This window comes from Macaca mulatta, chromosome 10, assembly GCF_049350105.2.
Source record: "Macaca mulatta isolate MMU2019108-1 chromosome 10, T2T-MMU8v2.0, whole genome shotgun sequence".
Taxonomy (NCBI): Eukaryota; Metazoa; Chordata; class Mammalia; order Primates; family Cercopithecidae; genus Macaca; species Macaca mulatta.
The window spans coordinates 97,545,409-97,558,967 of NC_133415.1; the positions used below are offsets into that span (position 1 = coordinate 97,545,409).

General features: G+C 48.0%; 1 long non-coding RNA gene across 1 annotated transcript; it reads left to right on the top strand.

Annotated features, from left to right (window-relative positions):
• Positions 1-1,723: 1,723 nt before the first annotated feature.
• Positions 1,724-11,972, top strand: LOC144332178 (uncharacterized). The gene is made up of 2 exons (XR_013399982.1): positions 1,724-2,239; positions 9,733-11,972. It is a non-coding gene; the product is annotated as an uncharacterized LOC144332178 (long non-coding RNA).
• Positions 11,973-13,559: the final 1,587 nt, after the last annotated feature.

The window sequence follows — 13,559 nt, forward strand, 5'->3', positions numbered from 1 at the left end:
TCATATATGGCTGAGTAGCTAAAAATGCAGGCTTTGAACTTTGATGTGGGTTCAGCCTCAGCTATATCTCCTGCCAGCTGTGGGACATTGGGCTGGCGTCTCTGAGCCTCAGTTTGCTTCTCTGAGCATAGAATGATACGCCCTATTCCATTAAGGTGCTGAGGGTGAAGGAAGCCACGGGCTCAGTGTGGGCAGCTTGGCCAGGGCTCCAAGTGCATCGGGTGTTCATGTAGTCCTAGTGCCAGGCGGTCATTAGCAGCTTGGTGCCAGGCTCTGAGCTGGTCTCCAGAACGGAGCAGAGGAGGGACCATATAGCCCCTGCTCCCACAAACACAAAGACTGGACAGCCAATTAGTTACCCCAGTTCATTACCATGGAGACTATAATTAGGGATGTCACCCTGCCCAACTGCACAGGCCTCACCTCCCATCCTTGCCTTAGCTTTGGAGCTCCCTGGAGCAGGATCTAAACTGGATTTGTCTCTGTAACCTCAGTTCCTCATTATTCACGGTCGGAATGCTCAGCAAACGTTTAAGTGGAAGAGATTTCCATAACAAACACTCGGGAGTTCAGAGGAGCACTCGTCTGACCTAAGCAGAGAAGGAGGATCTCAGAGGAGGGAGGACACTCTAGGCAGAATGCGGTGGCACTAAGGGTGGCATTTAGTTTGTGACAAGGACTATTCTAAGCACATCACTTAGATCATCTATTAAATGATCACTTGTTTATTCATTTATTTTTAAATTTTGTTTGTTTGTTTATTTATTTATTTATTTTGAGATGGAGTCTCGCTCTCTCACCCAGGCTGGAGTACAAAGGCACAATCTTGGTTCACTGCAGCCTCTTCCTCCCAGGTTCAAGCGATTCTCCTGCCTCAGCCTCCCAAGTAGCTGGGATTACAGGCATGCACCACCATGCCCGGCTAATTTTTGTATTAAGAGATGAGGTTTCACCGTGTTCACCAGGCTGATCTCGAACTCCTGACCTCAAATGATCTGCCTGTCTTGGCCTCCCAAAGTGCTAGGATTACAGGCATGAGCCACTGCGCCTGGCCAATGATCACTTATTTAAATCACTTACTAAAAAATAAAAATAAAAAAAAAATCACTTACTAAAATCATTTAATTATGTCAACACCCCTGTGAAGTATGTACTCTTATCACCATTCCCATTTCACAGATGGGGAAACTGAGGCACAGAAAAGCTAAGTAAAATGCTCAGAGTTAAGAGCCTGAGAGGGCCACAGCCAGAATTCAAACCCAGGCCATCTGCCTCCACAGTCCACTTTCCATGTCCCTCTCCTGAGATGGTGTCCCTTTCCCAGGGGTATCTGGAAAGGGCCTGGCCTCTGGTCCCAGCTCAGGCAGCTGTCCAGGGAGGCCTGAAGACCTGGCCAATCTCCACTGCTCACCGGGCTTCTCTGTGTTCCACTTCCCAGGTGGACCGTGGAGGCAAACAAGGCCCCAGCTGCAGCCTCTGAAGGCTCCTGCCAAGCTGGCACTTTGAGGCCTGGGGGTGTCCCAGGGGATCCCAGCCCAGCAGCTGGGCCGACCTCAGGGCCAGCGTTTCCGTAAACACCCGGAGAGCCAGCCCCACGTGGTTGGTCTGTGGGTTGCTGGCCAAGAGGGGCTGAGGTTTGGCTGACCTTGTGCGGTTTCCTTCAACAAGGCCACTTCCACCCCCTCTGCCTGGCTGGGCTTCCAGTAATGAAGTGTTTTCTCTGGGGCTAGGGGAGCTGATGGGGCTGGTGGGGTGGGGCACTGAGGTCTTCCTGTCCCACGTGCCCCCAACCCCAGGCTTCTGGAAGCTGGTCTAGATGCCCCTCGCTGCCGCCTGGGCAGCCCATATGCCCACGCCGATCCCTGAGGGTGAACTGGCCTCTAAGAGGACCAGATCTTGGGCTCTGAGCATGGAGCAGGGGCTGCGCCCGAGAGACAGGGTGTGGCTAGACTTTCTCCTGCTTGTCCTTTCCGGGGATCTGAGGGGAAACTTCTCCTGGGGACACACCCAGGTAGCTCAGAGACGGAAGAGAAGGTCTCCACTGCAGCTGCCACCTCTTCCCCACCCAAAGACAGTGTCTGCAGGGGGCCGTGGGGCAAGGGTGGGCACTGAAGGAATACTAACCATGATCACTGCTACCATCTCCTGAATGCCACTGCCCCAGCCCCTGCATTCTCACAACAAACCTGCTTGGAAACTGAGGCTCAGAGAGAGGAAGTGTCTGGCCCAAGGTCACACAGTGAGTAAATGCCCAGAGCTTCTCCCTCTTTCCCTTGAATCACCTCTATCTTACTGTCCAAATGCCAGGCAGCAGGAACTAGCAGGTGCTTTGGGATCATCTGTTAAGAGGCAATATAGCACAATGAGTGAGAGCAGGGACTCAAGGGCCAGCCCCCTGGATTCACATCCCAGCTCTGCTTCCTACTGGCTATGTGACCTTGGGCAAGTCACTCAACTTCTTGGTGCCTCAGTTTCCCCATGGGTATAATGAAGATAATAATGATGCCTCCTTTAGGGGGTTTCTGTGAGGATTGCCTATACACATGACACATATTAAGCCCTGCGCCATGCTAGTTATCCCAGCCTCTCACTCTTCGCACTGAAAAGGTGTAGACACAGACCCAGAGATGGAGACAAATTCTGCAGGGATCATGCCCAGGGCAGAGCATGGTTCAGCTATGTTGCCTATGGTGCCACCAAGGAGCCACCATGTACTTGAGCTGAGAGGAGGTGCCACTGGACACACGACCTCCTGGAGGGAAGGGAGGCTCTGAGGAGAGCAGGGGATGGTGGAGGAGCCTGGCTCTACCTTCCACTCTCCAGGAAGGAGGAAGGGCAGTGTCAGAGCCCAGGAGAGGAGAGCAGTGAATGAACGTGCTGCGTGAGCTCCGGTCAGTCCCTACTGACTCTGGGCCTGTCACTCCTCTGAGGGATTTGGGTGTTTGGACTCTTAGACTTGGAGGGGTTCCTCGGTGGGGCCTTGGGGACTGCTCTGGGTGAGGGCTCTCACCATTTGCTTCAACCCAAACCACTGTCCTTGGACCTGTTTTAAATATTGGAATGTGGCATGGGGGTTTGCTCTAGCAAAGGGTCAGCCGTCTTGAGAAGGGGGCTCTGTGATGAGCAGGGAATGGGGCTCCCCTGCCCCCACCCGGGGACCCTGGGGCCCAAGCTTATGATTGACCAGTGACTCATTCCCTTCTCAGCACATCCTGTCATCCCATGACTGGGAGCCCCTTGGGGGTGACTCCTAACCAAGGTTCCCCTAACCAAAGCCCCCCATGCCCTCCCCCTAACACACATAGAGACTGGGAACAATTAACTGCCTCCTAAGGCCAGACCAGATGTTCACGTGGGCATTGGTTTTGCTGACCACATGTGACTCAGGAGCTCGCTCAGAGCTGGAAGAGTTCCAAGAGGCTAAAAGGGCAACCTGTCACGTCACAGCTGGGAAACTGAGGCCCAGAGAGGCCAGGTGAGCTGCCTAATGTCCCTCAGGGGTAGAAGGGAGGAAGGAACCTGGAGTTCCCATGCCTGACCCAGAGCCTTTCTCTCTCCAGATAGTTCTTAGATGTGCCCAAGGCCTCGGTCCCCATTCCCACCTCAAGTTGCAAATGTCCTCCCCAACTACACACAGCCTCACAGCTTCATCTCACCCCACCTCCAACTGGCTCTCATGGTTTCATCCAGGCTCAGCTACTTGCAGCTCTCCAAACAGCTCCTGCTCTCAGGTCACCTCCAGACCTTTGTACTTTCCTGCTGCTCTATTTTATTTTCCTCTTCACCTGGACAACTCCTAATCATGCTCCAAGACTCAGCTCAGATGTCACCTCCTCCAGGAAGCCTTTCAAAACCACCTCCTTCACCTCCCAGGCTGCGTTAGGTCCTCCATCTCTTCACCCTCAGTACCTAGTACCTCCCACTTACTGTGCTGGAATCATCTCTTTGCTTGTCTCTATATTGCCCTCTAGTCTGTGAGCTCATGGTGGACAGAGACCTTAGTTTTTATTCTTAATAGTAGGGAATGACCCATTACATTCAGTGTTTGCTGAATGAATGCATAAATGGATGGATGGATGAATGAATGAATGGTTGGATGGAAGAATAGATACATGGATGGATGGATTGATGGATGGATGGAATGAGTGACCAAATGGTAGATGAATGGACAAATGGACTTACAAACATGGAAGGATGGATGGATGGATGGATGGAATAATAGATACATGGATGAATGGATTGATGGATGGATAGATGGATGGATGACCAAATGGTAGATGAATGGACAAATAGACTGACAAACAAGGATGGATGGATGGATGGATGGATGGATGGATGGATGGATGGATGGATGGATGGATGGATGGATAGATGGATGGATGGATGGATGGATGGATGGATGGATGGATGGATTGATGGATAGGTGGGTTGATGGACAGGTGGATTGATGGACAGTTGGGTTGATGGACAGGTGGATGAATAAATCAGGCAGATAATGGCATCTGTAGGGACTCAGACAGTGAGGGGTAAGTCCCTGGAGCCTGGATATCCTGACTGATGAAGGGGCTCTTGGATGGGAAGGGAATAACTAACCTGTTGTCTGCCTTCTCCAAGAGATATTTGGTCAAGAACAAAGCCACCCCTGCCCTGGTGCCTGCTCCCTTCTGACCAACTGGTTCCAACTCAGTGGGGTCTCCTGAACTCTGGTAATTTGTCTGACACCAGAGCCTATAGGAATCACCCTGCCTCTGACATTCAGGGACTCTGCAATCTTGAGGCCCTCCCTCCCTGCCTCTCTTCAGGTTAGAGCTGCTGCCCCATAAATGCTTTCAAGCGTAGAAACATACACCCCTAAAGCCAGGAAAGTGTAAAAAAGATGAGATTCACTCCTCTACCATTTTTTACAGATGAGGAAGCTAAGGCCGAGCAAGGCCAAGAAACTTGCTTAAGGACGCACAGCAATAGAGCTGGGATTAGAGCTTGGGTCTTTCAATTCATTTATTCATTCATACATAGCAAGTAGGTACCTAGAGCCTAAAGTGCCAGGCTCAGTGCCTTTTCCCGGGCATGCTAGGCCTGTACATAAACTTTCATGTTAATTTAAAAGCTATTTCCATCCTCCATATGACCTCCAGTTCCCCAGCAGGCTGGTCTATGCCTCACTAGCTGCATGCCTGGCACGACCCCTATGACAACACCCTCTCCCAGCAGATGAGGACGACTTCATTGTCAGGAAGCCTGGCTGGGACTGGTGTGTGCTGCCGTGTGCAGAGGAGGCAGTCACATGGGTGTGCTGTGAGCTGCACATTCCATCCCAGCCTTAGTGAGGACCGGGTTAGTCCCTGCACGCTCATTCTTGCCAGCTCAGACTGGAGCCAAGCATTAAACTGTTCAAGCCCCACAGCTGCCCCAGGGGAGCCATTGCATGGCACCTGGGAGCTCAGGGCCAGGAGCAGACCTCTGAATTCCTGCCCAAACCGGGGAATATGTGGTGAGAGGAGGTCATAGGGAGGTGCCTGGGGGCTGGACATTTGCAAGCCAGCTGAGCAGGCAGCACTCAGCACTTTCCTCTTCACCCGTCCCACCATGGCCAAGGCAGGGGCAGCGTAGGGTAGCCAGCTTTGGAGAGATGGAGCCTCATGTTTGGGGCCAGAAGCCCGGTCCCAGGCAGGCCAGGGCTATTTGCTGGGCCTTGTATGAGGCTTCCATGAAGTATGTAACCTCACTGAAGACATGGAACTACTCAGAGTCGTTAAGAGCCAAAGAAAGGCTCAGCTGTGTTTAACAGAAAAGCTTCTGGGAACAAATCAATGAATACGGGAGCAAATCAATGAATACGAGAACAAAGGAAAACTGCAGAAGACGAATAGAACCAGAAGCCATGTCTAGGATGAAATTAACATGAGGTAGAGACCCCTGATGACATTGATCAGAATGAAAGAAGTATGAGGCAAGGGAGTAAAATCAAATGCCGAGTAAAAAGGGGGAACAACGTTGACCAAGGAAATTGAAGGAATTTGAGAGCTGTTATGAACAATACAAAAAAGAAAATTATAGGCCCATTTCACTTATGAATATTTAGACAGAAAAACACTAAACAAAATATTTGCTGACTGGATTCAGCAGAGTTAAAATAATGACACCACATCACCATCAGGAAGAGTTTATCCCAGAAAAACATTCCAGAAAATCCACCAGTGTAATCCACTACATCATTAGATCCAAAGGAAAATCTATGATGTCAATTGATGTGGAAAAAATTTTTGATAAGGTCCTTTTGTATTTATGATGCTTATAAATTTGAAAATTCTAGGAAAATGAAGAAATTCCTAGAAAGGTATATAACATGTCAAAAGATTGGCCCAAGAAGAAGTAGAGAATTTCAATAGGTCAATCAATATTACAGAAATTGTAATGGTGTCAAAGCCCTCCCACTCCCCCAAAAATCAGCCCAGATGTTCTCGTGGGTAAGTACTGCTGAACCTGTATTTTATTTATTTATTTATTTATTTTTTGAGACAAGGTCTCATTCTGTCACCCAGGCTGGGGTGCAGTGGCCCAATCCTGGCTCTCTGCAACCTCCACTTCCCAAGGCTCAGGTATCCTCCTGCCTCAGCCCCTCAGGTAGCTGGAACTACAGGTATGCACCACCACACCCAGCTAATTTTTGTGTTTTTAGTAGAGATGGGGTTTTGCTATGTTGCCCAGGCTGGTCTTAAACACCTGGACTCAAACAATCCACCCATCTCGGCCTCCCAAAGTGCTGGGATTACAGGTGTGAGCCACCGCGCCTGGTCTGCAGAAACTTTCTAGAAACAATTAATTCCTATCGTATGCAAGTTGCTTAAAAAGAAAACACAAGAAAAAAAGAAACCAATGTAGCTTATTTTAGAAGTGTTGTCTTCATTATGAAAGCCAGATAAGACAATACCAAAAAGAAAAGTGTAGGTCCATTTCACTTATGAACATGGATAGAAAAACACTAAACAAAATCTTTCCTGACTGAGTCCAGCAGAGTTAAAATAATGATACTACATCACCATCAGGAAGCGTTTATCCCAGAAAAGCATCCACATCTGAAAATCCACCAGGGTAACTCACTACATCATTCAATCAAAAGGAAAAATCCAATGATGTCAGCTGACGAAGAAAAAGTTTTTACTTATAAATACATAAAGCTTATGTATTTATGATTTTTAAAAATTCTTCGCAAACTAGGAGCATGAGAGAAGTTCCTTAATTTAGTAGGGATTTTTAATACCAAAAACCTACAGAAAATATTCCTAGTGGAGAAACTTTTTATATAATACATGTCTTTTAAGATGAGGAACAAGGCAAGAATGCTAGTTATTACTGCTACTATTCAATACACAGAGCTGGAGAGCCGGGCTAGAGCTATAAGGAAAGAAAATAAGAGGTGTAATTATTGGAAGGGAAGAGATAAAACTGTCATTGTGTGTACATGGTGTGATCATCTACCTTGAAAAACTAACCCAATAAACTGACAAAATATTAGAAAAAATAAGAGAGTTCAGCAAGGTTGCCAGATACACAGTCAGCAACAAAAATCAATGACACTTTTACATCAGCAATAACTAACCAGAAAAACACAACATAATTTTGGCTTAAATAGAAAGTTTTAAAAATATATAATATATGCATATAAATATACATTATATATAAAATGTATACACATATATATATACACACATACACACATTTAAAAAGCACAGCTGGGCATGGTAGCTCATGCCTGTAATTCCAGCACTTTGGGAGGCTGAGGCAGGAGGATTGCTTGAGCTCAGGAGTTCAAGACCAGCCTGGGCAACAAATTGCCAAAATTTTTTTTAAAAGCATTTAGTCAGGCATGGTGGCACATGCCTGTAGTCCCAGCTACTGAGGAGGCTAAGCTGGGAGGATTGCTTGATTCCAGGAGGTGGAGGCTGCAGCGAGCTGTAATTGTGCCGCTGCACTTGAGCCTAGGCAACAGAGCGAGATTCTGTCTCAAAAAAAAAAATAAATAAAGGTATATATAAATAAGTATAAAAATAGTGTATATATAACATAATGTCTCTCTCTCCCCACACACACACACACACACACACTCACACACACTCACACACACACACTCACACACACACACACTCACACACACACACACACTCACACACACTCACACACACTCACACACACACACTCACACACACACACTCACACACACTCACACACACTCACACTCACACACACACTCACACTCACACACACACACTCACACACACACACTCACACACACACTCACACACACACTCACACACACACACTCACACACACACTCACACACACACACACTCACACACACACACACATACACTCACACACACACTCACACACACACACACACACACACACTCACACACACACACACACTCACACACACACACACACACTCACACACAATTATTATGTTTCTAATCACATGAATGAAATCTACACGTAGAGTCCAGGGTGTGTTTGGCAGCTCTGGGTGTTATCAGGGATCTGAGTTCCTTTATTTCTCCTTCACCCTCTTCTGCACACGAAATCCATCCTCAGGGTACCCTCATGGTCCAAAGACGGCTGCGGAACTCCACCATCACGTCCCTATTACTGACTGGAAGCAGGAGGGAGCAATGAGCAGTGCTGGAGTCACCAAAGGGAAGCCCTTCTTTTTAAGGAGCCTTTCCAGAATCGGCACACAGCATTTCTGCTTGTATCTCAGTGCTGGAACCTATCCTGGGGCCCTGCCTCCTGCAAAGCTGAATGCATTGCCACCCCAAACAAAAAATCAGCGTTCGGTGACTGAGGGAGGAGGGAAGAAGGATATTGGAATGGGCATTGGTCAGGCTCTGCCACAGATCCCAGTCTCCAAAACAGGAAACTGAGGCACTGAGGTCCAGAGAAGTGAGGGAATTCACACACAGCCATGAAGCAAATTAGCAGCACAGTTGGGGTTTTCACCTGACTGTTGACCTTGCCATAGTACAGGTGTCCGCTCACACCCTGGTACATCCAGCCACTGGAGCACTGCCCCTCCTCACTTCCAGCCCTGCTGGGGTCAGGATCTGTTTTGGCTTTCTCTGTCCCCCCTACCTAATGTCACACCTGTGAGCTCCACCTCCCCAGCGTCAGCTTGGGACTTGGCATGGGGTAGAGGCTGTAAGCGGGAAGGCAGGCACACACCTTGGGAGCTGACAAACTGCAAAGGGCTGAGACTGGCTTCACCCTTTCAACTGCAGATATTTACTTGTGGCTTCCATATGCTGCGCCTTGATGGTGATGTTTCATAAGTTTCACTTTTCAGGTGCATTTTTTCTTATTTTTTTGAGATGGAGTCTTGCTCTGTGGCCCAGGCTGGAGTGCAGTGGTGCGATCTCGGCTCACTGTATTCTCCGCCACCGGGTTTCAAGCAATTCTCCTGCCTCAGCCTCCTGAGTAGCTGAAATTACAGACACAGGCCACCACTCCTAGCTAATTTTTGTATTTTTAGTAGAGATGGGGTTTTGCCATGTTGGCCAGGCTGGGCATGAACTCCTGACCTCAAGTGATCCACCTGCCTGGCCTCCCAAAGTGCTGGGATGACAGGTGTGAGCCACCGTGCCCGGCCAGATGCATTTCTTAGCCGCTAAAAATGTTCATTCTGGCTCAGGCCTGGAAGAACATGTAGGCCACTTTTATTTTTATTTTTTTTAACAGATGGAGAAACTGAGACCCAGAGAAGCAAAAGGGTGTGTCCCAGATGCCAAGGTACCTGCAGCAAAGAATATTACCTAGCTGTCCCTCACTCTGGTTCTCCTTCATAGATACACACAGGATGATGGTATTTCCCTGCCTCCCTTGCAGTTGGGGCCATGTGGCTAGCTCTGGCTAATGAGATGTGAGTAGAACTGATGATGTGGCTTCTCTATCCCTCTTTTTCCCTGCCAAGGTGACCTTGGAGGCCACTGGTCCAGAACAGGGATTCACAAACTGTGATGTGCATGCAGATCACCTGGGGGTCTTATTAAAATGAAGATTCTGATAGTGGGGCCTGGGAGTCTGCATTTCCAACATGCAACCAGCTGATGCTGATGCCATCGGTCCTTGGACCACACGCTTGAGTAGGGAGGAGCTACAGGATGTGCCTGGCCCACTTTGGACTATTCACGAGCAAGAAATAAGCTTCACTGGGTTAAGCCACTGAGATGTGGGCATTAGTTTGTGATCTCAGCACAGTCTTACGAAGTCACCATTTAGCCATCAACCAACATTGACGGAGTTCCTACTATGAACTCCTGTGTGACCTGGGTGCCTCACTCTGAACGAGGCGCTCACTCTTGGGGTTGTGGAAGTGCAAGGTCAACTGCTGAGAATGAGAGTCTCCCTAAATGTTGCACCTGACATGCCTCTGTCACCTCACCCTGGTCCCAGCCCTGTAAGTCGATGTGGGGAGAAGGGATTTGAAGCTCAAACCTGTTGACTTCTGAGCTTGTGTTTCCTCCTGGGAAAGCAAAGGGCAGCCACACTCACCCTGGGCCCTTGTGTGGGGGCTGCGGCTGCAGCCAAAAGACTCCTGGGTTCCCTGGACGCCCATATCCCTCTGGTGCCAAAGCTGGACAGTTTGGAGGGAGGGCTGAACCGCGGCAAACCAATCAGCAAAGTGGCAGCTCCCACCGCTCCTGCCACACCCGCCGCTCCTGCCACACCCACCGCTCCTGCCACACCCGCCGCTCCTGCCGTACCCACTCATGCTGAACTGTGTGTGCAAGCTCCATCCCTCACACTTCATCACCAAACACCCTTGACAATGACGCCTGCTTCCTGATCTGGCCATGGCCCAGGGCCCCTACTGCCCACACTTTCCTATCCTCAGTTATCAGAGAGAAAAAATTCCAAGAAAAATCCATGCTCTGACTCAGAGGGCTCTAGGTGGGCATAGCATTCTGCCCCGTTCTTGCCACCTCCCTGCCCCGTGGAGCCCTGTCTTTTTCACCATCCACGACACCCATGCCCTGCCTCACCTCCTCATCATCAGGGTCTCCTTCCTCTGCGATGGACATGTCAGACCAGTGTGTCTCCCTCCAACTCTCTTCCTCACACCTCCTCATTTCTCCCGTCTTCCTTCTTGCCTCAGAGAGAGAGGTGGCTTAAAACTGTTCCTCTCAGGAACAACTAATCTGTGGCCACAGAGGTCAGAATAGTGGGTACCTGGGGAACAGAGGGTAGAGTCTTGGAAGGGGCATAAGGAACCTTCTGGAAGTGTAGCTTGACCTGGGTGATGATCACATGGGTATATACATAGTCATGTACATAGATATGTCAAGAGTCAAAATTAGCCAGACATGCTGCCTCATGCCACCAGCTACTCAGAAGGTTGAAGAAGGAGGATCCCTTGAACCCAGGAGGCTGAGGCTGCAGTGCGCTATGTTCATGCCATTGCACTCTAGCCTGGGAGACAGAGCCAGACCCTGTCTCAAAAAAAAAAAAAAAAAAGAGTTGTCAAGTTCTATAATTAATATTAGTGCAGTTTAAGCACTTTTCTGTGTATACATTACCCCTCAACTTAAAAAACATATCACAGAGAGCTCTATGGGCAGTAGCAGAAATAAACAACAGCAGCAAAAACCGAAACTTAGGCATTGGAGTCATGTGGACCTGCACTGAAAACCTGGCTCTGTTTTCTAGCTGTGTAGCTTTAGGCAAGTTACTTAACCTCTCTGAACCTCACTTTTTTTCATTGAGATGTGGATTGTGAGGATTAGAAATGCTGCTTTTTATAAACGGTACTTAGCACAAGGGCTGGATCTTGCTGGGTGCTATGCACAATTGCTTTTATTGTTATTAATATCAGTGGCCTAGGGAGGACAGGAAGGTAGGAGTGACCTTCTCTGGGTGCAGGCAATAAGGGGTGGGGGGCCTACAGAATTTAAACATAAAATAAAACTGATGAGAAGTCAGTCTGCTTTTATGGTCACTGTGCAATGGCAGGTCTAAATAATTTCAGTGGTAAAATACTTTGTCCTGAAAATATCCTTTATTCATCTAAGTTCTAACAACTGGTACAGTAACTGTTAGAGTTTAATAATGCATATGTAAGCTTCAAATCAGCACATTTTCATTCTTATCCTTTAATAAACATATTCTACATGGAAGTCAACTTGGAGAACTTTAAGAAATATAGTTGCCCCCAGCGCATGTGGTCTCAGGAACACACATGAGTTGAGAGTAAGCTCCTCGCAACTCTAGAATCTTCCAAGCTTGCTTTGAATGCATTCCTGTCTCCACCGTCCAGCATTGATATTTCTGCATTTATTTTTATTATTATTTTGTGTGTGTGACAGAGTCTCTCTCTGTCGCCCAGGCTGGAGTGCAGTGGCAAGATGTCGGTTCACTGCCACCTCCACCTCCTGGGTTCAAGCAATTCTCCTGCCTCAGCCTCCCGAGTACCTGGGACTATAGGTGTGCACCCACCACATCCGACTAATTTTTGTATTTTTTTAGTAGGGATGGGTTTCACCATGTTGGCCAGGCTGGTCTTGAACTCCTGACCTCAGGTGTTTCTCCCACTTTGGCCTCCCAAATTACAGACGTGAGCCACTGGCCTGGCTGTATTTTTGCATTTAAACAGTAGAGTGAAATCAACAATGAGCGCGGAGTGATGGTAAAGATGACAATAAGAGAATTTCAATTTTGTCATTTTACGAAACTACTTGGAGTTTTGATTTGTATTACAGTTTTTAAAGGAGTAAAACAGTGTGAACTGTGAATGGTAATTATTTTGTTTGGTAAGTACAAATTTTAATTCATACATGAAAAATATTTGTTTCATTTCATGATTATTACTGAAAATAATTTTGTAGTATGAAGGAAGAGGGGTGTTAAAAATGATCTACTGTGGATGTAAAGTACTCTAGGCATGCTTCTGACTAAAACATCCGCATTTCCACAAGAATCCCAAAATAAAACAAAATAAAAAAGACCTCTTCTGTTTCTTTTCCTCCAAGTTTCTGGACCCCCATCTCCACCCTGGCCACCTCTTCCTGCCATAAATAATCAAATCCCACATTTTCATCTTCAACTTCTGTTTCCATTGCCTCTTCTAATAGGACAGCAGCCGTGGGGGGAATCGCCTCCACGCTCACAATCCCCGTCTTGCCACTATCTCAAGTCACACTTCTTCCTCACCAATCACCCATTCTGGAACCTCTGCTGTCCAGCTAGATCACTTTGAGGTTTGGACTACTACTGGTGGAGGTAACGGGGGCCCAGACAGCCCTTGACATCACCTCTTTTATCTTTGCCAAATTCTACAAACAAAGCCCATGTCTTTTCATCCCCTGCCCTCATGGCTGGGACATCGTTGATGTCCCCAAATCTTGGTGGTGTGAACTTGTATGTCTCACCTTTCACAGACATCACCATTTCCCATTGCACAGAAGGCTCTGCTCATACGAGGCACTTTGGCTCCCAGAATAAGCAGGCTATCATGCTATGTCCGACATCTAGGCGTTGGTACGTGCTGTTCCCTTGGCCTGGAACATTCT